Below are 15,483 nucleotides of genomic sequence, written 5' to 3'. Positions count from 1 at the left end.
CACTCCTGTGCGTCTCTCACAACATACGCTTTTGCCACGAAACAGAATTTTTACTTTTTAAAATGCAAGGTTCTCTATTATCAAGAATAATCAAGATGATGAAAAACAAGTATTCTGAAATAAAACTGGTTAAAGCCAGTATATTCCAGATAAAGATCCAGGAAAACAAACCTGAGAGGAATAAGAGTTCAAGGGTGGTTTTGATGCATGCTTATATATTGCTGTCTTGGTAACAGAAAAGGATGTTTGAAATATGGGACCAGACTCACACTGATTCTTTCATTGCTTCTGGTCCTATTCCAGTAACACAATAATGTGCATATAAATAACCCTGCTGGGAAGCAGCATCATTTACTTTCTAGTTTCTCATATCCTAGCTTTGCCTATTCTCCATTATTTTAAGAAACATTTTTTATCATCTTCTACGGTTTCTAAAAAGTCTTAGGAAAATGTTTTAAAAATTAAAAATGATCCATAGGTTTTAGTACTGTTCAAATAAAAATACTGTTTTAAATTTATAATGAATAGTTATTATTTTGGGTTGCATATATTAGCATCTCTGAAATTTCAAAGTAGCCTTAAGTGATATTTAATCACCTATAAAAATATTAGAACTTCTCCTCTCTTCTGGCAGTCTAAGACATAGCCTTTGAATTGGGACATTAACAAAGAGTTGAATTGATACTGGATGAAGTCAGCTTTTCTCTCTACCCACCTTCTGCACTCCAATTATGGGACCAAATAAAGAATTATGTGGCACTGAGCTTGGTTGGACCGAATTGAATTTCTCAATTAACTAGTATGGCCTTAGGCATCAATTTCAGAGGAATAATTCAAATTGTTAACAATAAGATTAGTTAAAACCCTAAAAAAGGGTTTAGACTTAGGTAATCAGAAATGACCTAAGGTATCAGAACCATTTGGTCACCTAAGACCTTGACTGTGATGCTAGGTAGCAAGATCACAAGCTAGATTCATGGAGTCAGGTAAAGATGTGGTGTATAGAGTAGTTAGTTCTTATGAACACTTCAGTTTTAAGTTAATACAAGTTCATTAATAATTGAAGAAGGCCAAATTTTACAAGGATTAGTGGTACAGTTTGTTTAGCCTTCATGACTTAAATAACAGATGCTTGTACCTGGACAAAATATTCAATAATTTCCAGTGATTGGTTATGCAGCAGGCAATTTTAAGTTATTATCATGAACAAATAGTATGCCTCACGGTATTCCTCTCATTCACCTGAACCTCGTGCAGTAAACAAACACAGTTTCTGTATAAAAGCCTTCTGTGATACAACGATATGAACTAGGTCTCATGGTTCATCCAAATTGTGCTCTTATCTGTTACAGCATCTATCTAGTAAGCACTCATTCCAGCTTCTGCTTCTATAGAGCACATCACTTATTTTTTTTAAGCTTATTAGTCAATCTCCTTATAAAACACCTGAAGTATTTGGTTCTTGCTGTTTTGCTTATGGAACAAATAATGTTACAGCAAGAGTTGACTCACACATGTATTTCCTCAAGGAAATCTCAGTAAGGGCAAAAACTGACAAGTATGGAGAGAGAATCTAGCTAGTTGCTAACACAGAGGTTCAAAAAGATTTATGGAGACCATAGAGCGTGATCTTCTAAATCTTCCTGAGATGGGTGATCAGGTAGTGCGAAAAATTTACAGAGAAAGAAGGATAAATTCATGTTAAGACAACATTGTAAGAAGTGATTTCTTAGACATAGAACAGCAAAAAGCATATTCAAAGAAAAGAAGAATGACAAAGTATAATCTACTCCAGAAGCTATCTGCATGTCAGTAAATTACTGATACTATATTATTAATATTTGTTTTAGAAATCTGTGGGAATGAAACTGAGATGTTAAGCAAGAGACAATAAAAACAATTCATTCACAATCCACTTGTATAATTATGTCATGTCTGTGTCATGCACTGGGCTTGGTATTAGGGATATGGGAACAAGTAAGATGGACATATCCCTGTCTTCACAGAGTTTACAACCAAAGTGGCAAGGGTTGGAAATGTAGGTACAGGAAAGGTATTAAACAAGTAATCATAAAAAACATGGTGTGAGTATGTGCAGCTCTGCTAAAGAAATGTAAGGCAGCAACCCAAAAGTCAGAAACATTTTTTTCTGTTGAAACGAGATCTCTTCTGAATTCTGTATCATGGGGTTGAGATTCCACTGTGTATTTATTGTGCATGCAGAATTATTTAGAGATTATGTTATACACATGAGCGATACAGAACTAAATTAGAATTTTAGAAAATCATTTTTTACAATGTCGACAAAAGAATAGAGGAAGATTTGAACCAAGGCTGAAATGCCATTTAGGAGGCAAATGCTACACAGCAGACAAATTCTAAGAGCCAAATCCAAGTCAGTTGCAGTAGTAACAAAGAGGAGTGTATTGATTTGAGAAACTGTTAAGAAGTAGAATTAATGTAACATATATCGAGGTAGCATAAATTTTATTTTTGATATGCTTTGCTCTCTCTAAAATGAAAATAGTCAATACTATCCAGGGTAGAGGGAAATGGACACTCCTGGAGGTTGTATAAATTGTTATATCTCTTTTGGGAAATATGTTGGTAATACATATGAAGAGTCTTCAAATTATTCATGTTCATTGACAGTTATTCTACTTTTAGGAATCAATCATATGGAAATAACTATAAATAAAAGTGTCTTGCACAAAGACGTTCAATAAAACATTACTTATAATAGTAAAATAAATGGAAATTGCCTAAATGTTCAATTCAGTGAAAGTAATTTTTTAGTGCACAATTTTTTAAAAGTATATGTTTAGTAATATAAAGGAAACACAAGATTACGTGGCCTATAAGATCAGACCTATTGAAAAATATACCTAAGAAAAAAGAGATTGATCAAAGTTTTAAGTTTTAACTCTAGGTCATAAGATTATTTTATATTTTTTTCTTTTAAATTTATTGTCAAAATAGTTCAATAGGAATGTTTATTATGTTTGTAGTCAAAGAAAAGTTAAATTTATTTAGGCATTCTTAGGATGTGGTAACCCATTGCATGTAGTGATAAGAAATAAAATTAATAATACAAATTTTTAAGATTTCGAGCTTTCTGGCTTGGCACAGATACCATATTTTAGGGGGAAAGATGTACGTAATTTTGAACTTGTTGAATCAGGCAGATTCAGAAAATTTCAAGGGAGACCAGTAAACATTAAAATGTGGCTATGTAAGTACATATTTGAGGAACATGGACTGATGTATACATATTAGTCAAGGTCATGCCCTAAGATAATAAGCCATGCCCCAAGATAATACAACTAAAGTAGTACGTATAAAGTGAGAAAAGAATGTCAAAGATGGACTTCTGGATAGTATAAACATTAACATGCAACTAAAAAAAATAGAAAAAAAATGGATCATAGATAGAAAAAGATGTTAATTATTTATTCAGATATCAATCAACCCATCAGTTTGCCATTTAACATATATCTTTAATATATGTCAAGGACTAGTCTAGAATCAGTAATATAAGAATTCAGTTTCAAGGAGACAACTGTGGAGTTGGTGGAGGAAATATAAACAAATTTTGCAAAATAGGTAATAGTTGAAGGGTGCTCAAAATTACCAGAGAGAAGACTAAAGGAAGTCAAGAGAGAAAAAGCCTTCAAAATATAAGGAGATCACTAAAAGGGTCAATACTTAGAGAGAAATTCATTATTTTAAGTACCAGAATATGCCTAATGGCTTGCTGGAACATAAAGTCATTGAGATACATATTGTCCTTCAACTGAAATAATAGAAAAGTTTGGCAGAGTATAAAAGTTAAACAACAGACAAAAAAAGAATGGAAGGTAAGAGAGATATGCTCAATAGAGCAGTAGAGAAAGGTCAAAGTAAAAGAGAGATGACAATATTCAGGAAGAGAGAATATGAAATGTTGAGAGGAAATTAAAAACCTTAATGTAAAGGACAGACCGGTAGACTCAGTAGCCCTAAGACAGTGAAAAAGTTAACAAGTTTCTAAGAGGGCAAGAATTGAGGGAGTTCATGACTTTGTTTCTTTGAGACAAGTTGGATGAAAGTGAGGGATACTGAAACCAAGGATGGCTGTAGAAAACAGAGCTGCAGGTTAAAACATGTGAAGTAGCCGCTTTTAAGAAGGAATAACTGATGAAACATAGCCAGAAATGTTGAATGATTGAACTCTTTATATATAGAAAGAAACAAATTCACTCAAATATGATTTGTCTACTTATTCTCAGCAGTTCATTTTTTAGAGCGTAGTGAACACATTAAGGGATTAGTCTATGGTGGAAGGATTTACTGATAGAGAAGACAAATTGACATCTAAAAATTATGTTGAAGTAATTTAGTTGTTTAAAGTGGTCTATACAAAGATTAATATCTTACTGGGAGTATTAAGGTGTATTCATACATTTTTCCACTTCCACCTATGATGGAGAAACTTAAAGAAAAATGCACCCATCAAGAAACACTAGAAAAGCCATTGATATACAAGTCAAAACCAAAAAATTAAAAATAAAATAATAATTCTAATTGAAGATTTTGGAGTAATGCTAATACAAACAGAACCCCAGACAGAAAGGATGATCATGCACAGAGGTAAGCCAATATTCTATAGTTAACCTTTCCCACAAGTATTTGCCAATACTTGGTTCATGGTGAAAGGCTGGTAACCCCAGAAGAGGTATGACACCAAGAGTCATAGAAATCAACAGATGTGGTAGTCAATGATACTAGAATGATGAAAACAGAAATTCAGGACAGGGCTATCAAGAAGCCAGGGCATATATGAGTCAAGCTTCTAGATTAAAAAAAGAGGAACAAGGACATAATTCTGACAAGCTTCAGGTTTTCTCCCCGAGAATGTAAATTAGAAATTGCACAAAGCACAAATAAATACATACATACATACATACACACACACCCATACATACATACATAAATAAAAAATAAATAAGATACAAAGATATTGAAGATTAGTGTCAGCATGTTTCTCGGTCTTTTTGTGTTAAAAGGACAAACACTGGAATTTATGAGCCTCTGAAGAAGAATCCTAATAAATACATTAGTATCTCATTTGAAACAACTGAATGGCTTCATACTGAAAGCCAGGATAAATGAGAGGTAAACTAATAATTTAAAAAAACTAATAAATAAGATACAACATACACAGTATCTGGCATTTAATAACAAAGGCAGATTTTGATTAATTTAAGATATGTACTCTATATGTTAAAGAAACCACTAAATACAGACATACACACACACACACGCACATACATGCACACACATAGAGTTATATCTAATTGGCCATAAAACAAAAAAGAATGGAATAATAAAAAATACCAAAAAAGGAAAACATGAGGGAAAAGGGAATGAAGAATACATAGAAAAAAAATAGAAAGATGGTAGATTTAACCTAAATGATATCATAATCATACTAGATGAAAATGGTCTAAAGTCCCAACTGTAAAGCAGAAATTGTCAATTTACATGAAAAAGAAAGACTCAAATGTTCTGCTGATGCAAATTTAAGCACAAATGAGGTAAAAAAAAAAAAAAGATGGAAAAGAATACATCATCCCAACATTAATCAAAAGAAAGCCAAATTGGCTATCTTAATATCAGGCAAGGTAAAATTCAGACCAACAACTATTAAATGGGGAAAAGAGGGTCAATTCATAATGAATAAGAGATCAATTCATCAAGATGATATAACATTCTTAAATGTGTACGAACATAATAACAAAATCAGAAACACGAGAAGCAAGAACTAATGATTTGGAAGGAGAAATTTAAAAATCCACTATGACCCACTCCTATATGATCCATGTGACAAGGTATAAATCAAAAGGGAAATGAGCATTTTGAAATTAAATGAAAATAAAATGCAACATATCAAAATGTGTAAGCTACCAATATAGTTGAATTTAGAGGGAAATTTACAGCAATACTTTTTTTAGAATAGAAGAAATGTTCCAAACCAGTGACCTCGGCCTAATCTTAAGACTAAAAAGAAAATCGAAAATTAATCCACTCAAGAAGTAAAACAAAAATAGAAATCTGAAAAAAAAAAGAAAGAAAATTTATGAAACTAAAAACTGGTCTTAAAGAAGATTAATAAAAGTGACAAACATCTTGCCCCAGATTGAAGAAAATAAAAAGAGACAGAAGAAATAACCAATATCCAGCTCAGATATAGCATCTCTATAGATTCAAATTTGTAGTTAACTTTCTCAATATTAAACTCCAAGCCCAAATGGCTTCACTAGTCAATTCTATCAACATTTATGGAAGAACTGATGCCTATACTACCACAATTATTTCAAGAAAATTGAAGAGGAGGGAACTCTTTCTAGCTCATTTTATTAGGCCAGCATTATACTCATACCAAAACCAGAAAAATACATTGGAAGAGAAAAAAATACACACCAATATGCATCATGAACATGGATAAAAATATTTTTCCATATAGAACCCAACAGTATTCTAAAAGAAAAAAATCACTATGGCCAAGTTGAGTTTATCCTAGAAGTGAAAGTTGCTGTCACATTCTATAATCAGTCATTGTAATTTACCATCAGTAGGCTTTAAAAAAAATCATATGCTTAGTACAAAAAGAAATACTTATACTCTAGCTACTGCTTTATTTGTACTGATCTCATTATTGATCTTATTGATCCTATTCCACAGGAAAAAAACCATATGTTTACACAAAGACCTGAACAAAAATGATTATAGCAGCTTTATTTGTTGTTAGCCAAATCTCACATGACCCATATGTCCATCAATAGGTGAATGGATGAAAAATCTGATATATACATATAATAAATTAAATGCAATACTGCTAAATGATATTCAGCAATTAAGAGTAATAATTTACTAATACATGCAACAAAAATGGATGAATTCCCATATAAATAAGCTGAGTAAAAGAAGTCAGACAATAAAAAGCACTTATTTGATTTCATTTACATAAAAATCTAGAACATGCAAATTAATCTATAGTGACAGAATTCATTTCAGTGTTTGGGTTCATGGTGAGGGAATGGGAGAAATGATTTACAAAAGAATATAAAGGAGGTTTTGTGGGTGATAAAAAATGTTGATTCTGGGATTCTGGTGATTTTTTATGGATATTTGTAAGGGTTAAAACTCATCAGATTTTACATCTTAAATATGTGCAGCTTGTTGTATGCAAATTACACTTCAGTAAAATGTTGAAAGTTGAAAAAACATCAAATGCATTTGTATACAACAGCAATGAGCAAATGTAAACCGACACCAGTTGTAAAGTCATCAAAAACATCACATACCTACGAATAAAACTATAATACATAAGCCATTAACAAGGAAATTAAAGAAGCTCTAAACAAATGGAGGGATATATCCTCTCCATGTGTATGTGTGTATGTGTGAGTTTCAATGTGTGAGTAAGGCAGATTTTTGTGTAATCTGACAATTCAGATAGATAGAAAAAGTATAGCCAATGCAATCTTTAGAAATTAAAAAAAATCTAGAGGATATATAACAGGCATAAAGAATTATATATTCAGCAAGCCTGTATGAAGCTGGCACAAATAAATAATCATTGACCAATGGAATACAGAGTTTATAAACAAACGCTAATAATGCAGTGGGTAAAAGAATAATCTTTTAAGTAAATGGTTCTGGGTCAATTGAATATCCATTTGAAAAATAAGTGAATCTTGAAATTTACCTCTCACCACATGAAAAAATTAATTCTAGGTGGATTTTAAATTTAACGTGAAAAACAATTTCAATTTCTAGAACGTAACAAAATAATAATTATCATAAAATAATTTTATGATTGCAAATAGGACATACACACAAAAAACATTAACTAAAAGGTTGAAATTTTGAGTCACATTAAAATGAAGAGTGTTTGCCCATTAAAAGACACCATCAGAGAATGAAAAGTTAAGCCCCAGAGGAAGAGATAATACTGGATATGTGTATCTTTTATGAAGGAGGATTTGTGTCCCGAATTAAAAAAAAAATAGCTTTTACAAATCAATGACAAAAGGATAGATGATTCCAATAAACATGGGCAAAACTTGAGTCAACCTAACTTAAGGGTAAAAATACTGAAATCATTTTAAAAAACACATGAAAAGATTCTAGTCCATCAACCACTAATCATCAAACAGATTCATTCGTTTAGGTATATAAATTGGTATAACCAATTTGTGTGGACATATATTTTCATTTCTTTTTTTCTACTAAGCTCTGTGCACAACATAGGGTTTGAAGTCACAATCCTGAGATCAAGAGTTGTGTGCTTTACTGACTGAGCCAGCCAGACACCCCTGGTATAACCAATTTGGAAAGCTTTTCGGCAATATCTACTAAGACACAAAGTATTTATATTCTATGATCCAGAATTTTCATTCTTCCAGATATGTCAAGCAGAAATTCATTTATGTACTCACCAAAAGACATATGCCAAAATGTTTATTATAGCACTATTTATATCAGCCTCATCCTAGAAATTACCTAAGTCTATATACAGTAGAGTGGACAAATAAGTTCTCATGTATTCAGTCTATAGAATGTTATAGAAGTGATGGGAATCATAATCTGTCACTACACATAATATGTTGACTCCACAGAAAACTGAGCTAAAGAAGACAGATACTAAGAACATAAGAACTACATAATTTCATTTTGATGAAATCCAAAACAATTTATAGTAATGTACAATTTTAAAAGTCACTATAGCACAAAAACAGACACATAGATCAATGAAACAGAATAGAAAACCCACAAATGGACCCATAACTATATGGTCAACTAATCTTCAACAAAGCGGGAAAGAATATCCCATGGAAAAAAGACAGTCTTTTCAACAAATGGTGCTGGGAAAACTGGACAGCAACATGCAGAAGAATGAAACTGGACCACTTCTTACACCATTCACAAAAATAAATTCAAAATGAATGAAAGAGCTAAGTGTGAGAAAAACCATCAAAATCCTAGAGGAGATCACAGACAGCAACCTCTTTGATGTAAACGATAGCAACTTCTTACCAGACATGTCTCTGGAGGCAAGGGAAACAAAAGCAAAAGTGAATTATTGGGACTTCATCAAGATAAAAAGCTTCTTCACAGTGAAGGAAACGATCAACAAAACTAAATGACAACCTACTGAATAGGAGAAGATATTTGCAAATGATATATTCAATAAAGGATTAGTATCAAAAATCTATAAAGAAGTTATCAAACTCAACACCCAAAAAACAAATAATCCAGTTAAGAAATGTGCAGAAGACATGAATAGACATTTCCCCAAAGAAGACAGACAGATGGCTAATAGACACATGAAAAGATGTTCATCAACACTAATCATCAGGGAAAAACAAATTAAAAGAACAATGAGATAACACTTCACACCTGTCAGATGGCTAAAATGAACAACACAGGAAACAACAGATGTTTGTGAAGATATGGAGAAAGGGGAACATTCTTAACACTGTTGGTGGGAATGCAAACTGTTGCAGCCACTCTGGAAAAGAGTATGGAGGTTCCTCAAAAACTTAAAAATAGAACTACCTACGACTCAGCAATTGCACTACTAGGTATTTACCCAAAGGATACAAAAATACTGATTTGAAGGGGCACATGCACCCTGATGTTTATAGCAGCATTATCAACAATAACCAAATTATGAAAAGAGCCCAAATGTCCATCAACAGATGAATGGCTAAAGAAGAGGTGGTATACACATACAATGGAATATTACTCAGCCATAATAATAAAATCTTGCCATTTGCGACAATGGATGGAGCTAGAGTATATTATGCTAAGGAAAATAAGTCAGAGAAAGATAAATACCATACAATTTCAGTCATATGTGGAATTTAAGAAATAAAACGGAGGCTCCTGGTGGCTCAGTTGGTTAAGCACTGGACTCTTGATTTCTGCTCAGGTCATGATCTCAGGGTGGTGGAACTGAGTCCCCAGTCAGGCTCCGTGTTTGGCGTGGAGTCGGCTTGAGATTCTCTCTCTCCCTCTAACCTCTGCCCCTCCCCCCACTCATGCTTGCTCTCTCTGTATATGAAAATACACTACTCTCTCTCTCTCTCTCAAATAAAATCTTAAAAAAAAAAAAAGAAGCAAAACAGATGATCATAGGGGAAAGAAAAAGAGAGAGGGAGGCAAACCATAAGAGACTCTTAACTATAGAGAACAAACTGAGGGTTGCTGGAGGAGAGGTGGATGGGGTTGGGCTAAATGGGTGATGGGTATTGAGCTGGGCACTTGTGATGAACACTGGGTGTTGTAATATGTAAGTGATGAATCACTAAATTCTACTTCTGAAACTAATATTACACTATATGTTAACTAACTAGAATTTAAATAAAAACGTAAAACAAACAAACAAACAAATAAATAAATAAATAAATAAATAAATAAATAAATGGATGTATGTATGTCGCTATATTGTTTACCTTTGGAGAAGGAGTAGTGACTGGAAGGTTACATCTGTGGTACTTGCAGTGTTCTATTTCTTGATCTCAGCATTGGCTACAATGATATGTTCACTTTGGGAAAATCTACTTATGATTCATGTACTTTTCTGTATATTATAGTATAGTATCATGTACTTCAGTAAAAAGCTGACCTAAAGTAACTTTCAAACACATAGATTAGTCTTCTAAGCAATTTTGTGTTGAATACCTTTTCAAGTTCTAGAATTTTTTTATGGAAAACTTGAAAAAAGATGCAATTTAAACAACACTAAAATATTCAGCAATAATTGCAAAGCAAACACGTATTTATAAAACATGTATATAAAAGCTTCCATAGTTATCACATTACTATGTACCTTTCAATATATTGTTGCTTTTGAAAAAGTTTTACTTTGAAATATACTCTGATTTCTGTTAAGCATGAAATTCTTGAACATTTCAGCAATTTATAATCTTGGGTCAAAGTTGATGTAAGCTTATTACCTGTTATCTCTTAATTGTAAATGTAATCCCATCACACCCTATGTTGTGTTCAAAGTCTGTCAGCTCAAAATTCTGTCAGGGAAATTATGTTAACTATATGAATACAATACAAGGTTTTTAAACAAACAAATAATATCCCTAAAACAAAACTGTGACATACTTTTTTTCGAATATATATACATTAACCTAACTCCACAGAACAGAAGATATCCATTGACAACATCTGTCATGTAGTATAAACATTAGCCTGGTAATTTTATTTTATATTCTACACAAATGCATTGGTGTCATATAAACAGCCTTACATAACCATTTTAGCATTTTAACCTAAATTTCTCCTTCTTTACTGTGCACTAATTAAAGCAAATCTGAGAAACAAGATCTTTAACATTTTTCAAACATATATTCTGAAGTATATTCTGTTCTTTTTATAGGTTTCTTTAAAATCTCAAGGGTGAAGACAATATTTTTCATTTTGAAATAATTTTATATCTGAACCAAATTCTTTTTTTTTTTTAAGATTTTATTTATTATTTATTTGACAGAGATAGAGACAGCCAGCGAGAGAGGGAACACAAACAGGGGGAGTGGAAGAGGAAGAAGCAGGCTTCCAGCAGAGGAGCCTGATGTGGGGCTCGATCCCAGAACGCTAGGATCATGCCCTGAGCCAAAGGCAGACGCTTAATGACTGAGCCACCTAGGCGCCCCGTGAACCAAATTCTAATAGGTCCAAGATGCCTACCAAACGCTTTTAAATCAACACAAGCGACTATGTTAAGATCCTGTCTTTCTTTTTTTGTGTTTGTTACAAAGTGTTTTTGTCATAGGAAATTCCCCTCTGTTTCCAGCTAAGGATTGTTTTCAAGGAGGAAGAGTTTTGCTCAGTTTATTTCTACCCTAGAGAAGTTTCTTATGCATATGTTTAGAAAATAATTGAGAAGTCTTGCTGTTTGTTCCCAGGGATTCTTTTAAGTAAACTTTTAATATCCCATAAAGGAAATAAGTAGAAAAGGTACAATTTATTTTTTGTGTTGCCTAGGGGTCAGATTGGTTTCTATGCTAACAGAGAAACGAAGGCAACATTTTAACCAGTTGAATGATTTAAGTTTTTCTGGCAGATATGACTTTGTCAGTATCATTTTCATTGTTGGATCATCCGTGTTGTCATTTGATTCCATGCCCTCTTTTAAAGTTTAATAGCAAAGCTATGTGGTCTATAGTAATTTATTTAAAAAAAAAAAGATGTTTCTAGAAAACATATTGTTGCTTTATGAATTAGATAGCAACAAAAAGAACAAAAAATAAAATACAGAAAACTTTACCTTTATTCTTTTACTATGGTGCAATAAAAAACCCATAAGCATGTAAAATGCATTAATTATTTGAGATAAGCATACAGATTTTTTAATTCTATCATTTACACTACAAAGAAATAAATACTACTGTGAATTTGTGTTGAGTAAACTTAGGCATATCTCATAACATTAATCTCCCACACAAACTATATCTGTCACTTAAAATCTCTGTGTAAAAGATTACATTCTTCTACATCTGTCCAGAAATTCAAAATCTACTAGTCTTTCAAGGTTGATATCTACAAACATTCTTCTAATAACCATAACTTAAAGAAGTATCTCCCTCCCCTAAGATGCCATCAGTGTTTCTACCAGAATATTTAATACATAATCATTTACTGAAATAACATTTTGAAGCATTTTTACTATTTTTATAAGGTAAGTATCCAAAGACTAGAAATCTGAGTCTACGACTAAGTAAATGATTTCTAAAATATTTTCACATTTGTATTAGGTATTTATTGTTGCTGTTAATTTAATGAATAAAACACAGATTTTTTTTTTCTTCGGTAGCTAATACACACTATATGGAGAAATCACCTACTTGTTTCCACAGAATAATGGGATTAAAAATGATAACTCAAGGGGCGCCTGGGTGGCACAGCAGTTAAACGTCTGCCTTCGGCTCAGGGCGTGATCCCGGCATTATGGGATCGAGTCCCACATCAGGCTCCTCTGCTATGAGCCTGCTTCCTCTCCCACTCCCCCTGCTTGTGTTCCCTCTCTCACTGGCTGTCTCTCTCTCTGTCAAATAAATAAATAAAATCTTTTTTAAAAAAGGTAACAAGGTAATTCTGCCTATTTTCTGTTACTAAAATGATGTGTTTTTTAAAAATAAAAATAACAAAATTATGTGTTTTGTATTCTAAAGATTAGATTTCATATTTGATTTTAAGCTCACCTCTACATCCAACACAAGATGGAATTAAGTCTCAGGGATTTGGAATTTTTTTCTCTTAAACCTTCCTCCTCTTGCGTCCAACTTGACTCCAATGATGAAGCCACATACCCTGGCAAGCAGAGAGGGCAACTATATCTGATGTGACAATGAGGTTTGGTGATGCTGTTAAAGATAGAGTCAGGTGCCTTCAGTGAGAAAAGGAGAGCCCCCAAGGCCCCTTGGTTAGAGTGGTATTAATGTCCTTTGTTAATTGGGCAATCTTGTTATCAGTGGTGTTTTCTTATAGTCATATTTGTCAGAACCAACCCAACTCTTCCTTGAGAGGCAATCATGTGGCCTTTGTGCCTCCACCAGCCGTTTCAAATCCCTAAACTTTCTCAGGTTTCAAGATCTCATAAGTGTGATGAATATTATCCAGGGTTTTGGTTTTTGGGTTTTTTGTTTGGTTTGGTTTGGTTTTTGGTTTTGTTTTGTTTTTTAATCACAGCAGTTGCAGACTGATGGGAATTTTATTAACAAGAGTCAGGTATGAATCTCTTTGATGTGGGCTTTTGAGAATTGAGTCACTTTGAAGTCATCTGTGGGCTCTATAATATCTTACTGCTTACAGATGCAGGGAAAGTGCACTATTATTACTTTATAAATACAGGTTACATGTTTCTGTCCACATTTTGATGCATATTACATGTTTATGTCACATGTTTTGACACATGTTATATGAATGAGTGAAAGGTGATGATCTATTAAATATTTATCACCACACTGGGCCACATCCCAATTTTGAGGGACTAAAAAATGATATATAATAGTTTACAAAATTATGAATGTTACTTATGAAAGTGAATATTTAAAATGATAAAATAAATTACAAACTATAAATTATGAAGGTAGTATGTATACCACAAACATGTAATCTAGAAGAAAACAAGGATATTGATTAACTTTCCAAAATAACTATATTTATCTATATTTTGGTTATCCATTTTTTTAAATTTTGTCTTTAGATGGTAATACATTTTTAAAATAATATTCTAAAGAGAGGACAGAAAGAAAATTCAACCTTTTCTTTAGTGTAGTTGACTAATATTGCTTATTAGTATTGATAGCTTGAAGAAACTTATCTCAAATTTTTATTGGTAATGTTGTGTACATTTTCAGATTTGTCAAACATAAGGAAGCTTCAAGTGTTTTTATTATATGGGTTGTAAGATTTCAAGGCATTTTAACTATCCTTGTGTAGTGACAACTCTGAAATAATTTTTAATTCCTGACACTGTTTTGCTGTCAGTATCTTCATCAAATTGAATTATGAATTTTACATTATGACAACATAAACTATTTCAATAAAAATTATGGAAGTTCATTTCATCTACCAAAGTTAAATAATTCCTCAAAATGAAGCTATTATTGGTATTCTCATTATGTGCTGTTCAGATCCTATAAACCGTGCATTACTTTACTATTACTTGCGTATTCCTTCTGCTTTTTCATTTCTAGTTTGGAGATGTCTGATTCTCATGATGTTCTTTACTTTTTGTTGCGATTTTCATTATCTCTAGTCTAGTGGCTATCATGATTCCATTCTATGTCTTTATAAATTGACCATAAAGGTTTTTAGTTTCCTTTTCATATGTAAGACGTCTGACATTTCAAAGTTCGTGAAATCTTCTTTCTTTCAGTGTATGCTTTGAGTCTGAACTACAACAGTTCCTTCAATTATGTTTTAATTATATAGGATCATTATTTCTGGAGAATAAGTAAATTTAATATGGTAATAAGACATATGAAAGAATAATTCAAATTCCTTTAAAATTTGACATGATAGTGCATAGATCTAAATAATTAGGCATCACACTCACTTGTATATTATATAGTATATACTATATAATTTATATACTCACATGCCATATATACTCACATGCTACATATTCATATATATACTTGTATATATGCTATATATATATTCACATGCTCTACATAATTATATATTTATATAAAATACATATAAATTTATAAAAATATATAGATTTATATAAATATAGAGCATATGAGTATATATATTATGTAAGTATATAAATTATTTAGTATAAATATTGTAGGGATCCTTGCAAGTAAGAGGCCCTGAGGCTTGAGTTTCATTACCATCAGGGTAGATCTGTCCAAAATAATGTCCATCTGTTCCAATGTGTCATTCAAAGCCCTGATCTTCTGCTTAGATGAT

The sequence above is a fragment of the Ursus arctos genome, unplaced genomic scaffold, assembly GCF_023065955.2.
Source record: "Ursus arctos isolate Adak ecotype North America unplaced genomic scaffold, UrsArc2.0 scaffold_10, whole genome shotgun sequence".
Lineage (NCBI taxonomy): Eukaryota > Metazoa > Chordata > Mammalia > Carnivora > Ursidae > Ursus > Ursus arctos.
Note: the sequence above shows the minus strand (reverse complement) of the source record.